Source organism: Echinops telfairi, unplaced genomic scaffold, assembly GCF_000313985.2.
Source record: "Echinops telfairi isolate 266 unplaced genomic scaffold, ASM31398v2 ScPeMD7_7469;HRSCAF=8507_1, whole genome shotgun sequence".
NCBI lineage: Eukaryota > Metazoa > Chordata > Mammalia > Afrosoricida > Tenrecidae > Echinops > Echinops telfairi.
Genome location: NW_022111373.1, coordinates 71,096,680 through 71,100,078, shown reverse-complemented (window position 1 = coordinate 71,100,078; position 3,399 = coordinate 71,096,680).

Below are 3,399 nucleotides of genomic sequence, written 5' to 3'. Positions count from 1 at the left end.
GAGAGAGAGAGAGAGAGAGAGAGAGAGAGAGAGAGAGAAAATAATCACTAATGTAAATAGAATTAAGCCCTGGAAATTGAGATGGTGTGGGAGAAGATTGAGTGGAATAAGGTAAATTGAAGAAACTAAGTGGGTATGAAGTGAACCAGGAAAGGGAGACTAGAAGAGGAGGTGATTGTCCGAGAATATATGAACGAGTGAGAGTAGAGCGTCCTACTCTTACATTCAGCAAATTCACCTTTTTCAGCTCTCACCAGGTCAAAACCCACCCCATTTAAGCTGCCCATTTGTATCCTGGTTTTCCCTTCAGCACTCCCTCTGATGGTCACTTTGGCCTGTTGTCACCCACATCAGCATGCTCGGTGTGATTGTGGTTGTGCAGTGACAAAATGTGATATGCCAGTGACCCCAGGAGAAAGACTCAGACGAACTACAGAAGCACACCAAGGATAACCTTTTTTCTTTTTTTATGAACGGTCTTGACCATCCTTCTAAATGTAATGGATGAAGATGCAAGAAAACTATCCACAATGGAAGGACACCAAAATGACATAAAACGTGATCTCTTTGTCGGGAACACTGCCTTCTCCTGGTGACGTGCAGACCTGCAACTGTGTGACAAAGGCTTCCTTGACTGTTCACTGGACCACAGAGAAGACAGGTGAGTTGGGTTTATGAGTTTTTGTAGGCCAAATCACTCACTGTCCTTAAACCCACATGTATGACTCTTTCGGTGCAAGTGGACCTGCAACATTAGATTCAGAGATTTCTCAGTTAGCTAACCCTGTTCAAAAGGACACAAATGGAAAAATGCTACGGTCCTAAAAAATTTCTTTGGAAATATTTTGATGTGCTTGCAATGGGTGCAGAACCCTGGAGAAAAAGTTGCAGAGCACTGTTTTCCTGGTACGAGTGAGTGAACTTTCAAAAAGAGTTCTGGCAATTCTATGCTGTTAATAATAAGGGGCATTTACTGAACAATTATTATAAGTATTGGCATCTTTTTACATGACATCAATTAACTTTCCCGACAACACAATGAGGCAAGAACTAATTATCGTCTGTACAATTACGTTTGAGGTAACTGAGGTTTACAGAGTCTAAGTAATGTGGCCAAGGTCACAAAACCTTGGCAGAGCAAAGAATTGAACCCAGAACTATTATCCAACCTCCTTGTTGGGGTGTGCCAACTTCTTCATCACCTCAACCCCCAAACGTATAATTGCTCAAATAGCATGGACACTTATTTCATGCTCATGCAATTGTTTGAACAGCTGTTTCTTGTGACTGAATGTATTTTCTCCTCCATACCCTGCGATGCAGTGGTTTTTAGACACAATAGTCTGACACTAAAAGGAAAAATAGATGGAGAAATCACTCCTGCTTCTTAAAAATGGTAACTCCCATTCCAGGGCCAAGAACTGTAGTCGCTTGGCTGAATTTAAATTAAAAGAAACTAGAAAACATAGTGTCTGTATCATCAGGCACTTTCTAGCACCTACAGTACATTATAGATTTTGATGGCCATCTGGTCATCTCTGTTCCAACTCTGTTAAGATGATGGAATAGCTTACTGGTTTAAGTCACACCTTTGCAGGAAGATGAAGGACCTTAACTACTACCACAAATGAGTACCACAACAAGATCTAAGACAAGGACCCATGAGCAATAAATCGTTTGTTAGGTGTTTTTCATATTGACATAGAAGGTTTGGTGGAGATGTCAGGTAAGCCCTGGACTGCTAACCACAAGTTCAGCTCTTCAAACCCAGCAACTGCTCCCAGAGAGAAAGATTTAAAGCCTCCAGGCTCTCTAGGGTCATTATGTAGGAATTGATGTGTGGCAGCGGCTTTACCTATTGACCAATACTAAATCCTCAGCACTCCTGTGAGGTAGGTATTACCTCTATTTCACAAGTGACTAAGACTAAGCCATCAGCAAGCTTACCCAAGTTCCAACAGTCATATTTTTTAAAAAATAGTGGCTACTGCTAAGCTTAGATAGAGTTTACTTTTTTAAAATGCAAATGTGAAGATTGGAAGAGCTGTGAGCAGAAACAAGTAACGTTAATCATAGTATTGAATCAAGATCATTTGTCAAATTGGGACCTTGATCATTCCTTGTTCAATCTTGCAGAAATTCTGAAAAATAAAAAAGGTAGTGGTGGGAGAGAAGTGGGGCACAAGGGAATGGGTGATAAATAGAGGTTCTTGGAGAAACAGTAAGGATCTCAAAATTTTTCTTCATGTTTATTTTCTGGTTTTTTAAAAATCATTTTATTAGGGGCTCATATAACTCTTATCACAATCCATACATACATCAATTGTGTAAAGCACATTTGTACATTCAATGCCCTGATTATTCTCAAAACATTTCCTCTCCACCTACATGTTTATTTTCTACCTGATTATAAGTTTTGTCATAGAGCAAACAGAATCATGGATTACAATGAACAATTTAACCATGTATGATGCAGACTGTATTTACCCTTGGAAGTTCTATAAAACGGTCTTCTTTGTTTGGATTTTTCCCTTTGTGAAATTGAGGCAAACTAGCCACAGTAACTCCATTTTAATTGACCGCCAGATGACCTGGTTCACTTCCTGTCCCTTATCAGAAAGCACAGCCGGTGGTTGTTTCTGGAATGTACCCTGCATCCCTGGAACCAGGATGCTGAAATTAATCTTGCTATTCTTGCTTCTGTAGCACTTGCTTCATCGGAAAGTCCCTAACAAAGGAGCCAACCACGATGTGTTTTTTGCCTTTATAAGCTTGCTTGTAACTGTCCTCAGGGCTGCAGTCATGAGAACGCTTTAATGCCCTGTGGTCGGGTAGCCTAATAAAGAGTTTTCTAAATTTCTTGGACATTATTTTGTTCATCATTTATTTAAACCACAACAAAATGAAATGGTATCTTCACTTCTTTCTCATTTACCTCTCTCCACTGTTAGGTATGTGAGGTGGGTAGTGGTTGTCATTTTAATTTTCACTAAGCTTTAATTATTTCCTATTTTTATTGTGAAATATTTAAAATATATAATAAAGGACAGAGAACATTATAAAAACATACAGACACTCAACAATAAATTAAAGATATTAACAGTTTCCAAATATTTTTTTATTATTGACTTTTAGATAAATTCCATTATGATCAGAGAGTAGACATTTTTTGCTTTTAATTATTTTTTTAAATTATTTTTATTAGCGCTTGGTTATACCCAGAATATGATATATGTTGGCACATGAACCATGAGGATTTTTTTTTAAATGCTGCTGCTGTTGAGTCCAATAAAAATATCATTCAGGTCAAGTTGACTTAAGGTGTTGTTCAAGTCTTCAATATAGTTTCTGATTTTTGGTCCACTAAAAATTTTTTGTTCCAGCAATTGCTGACTTATA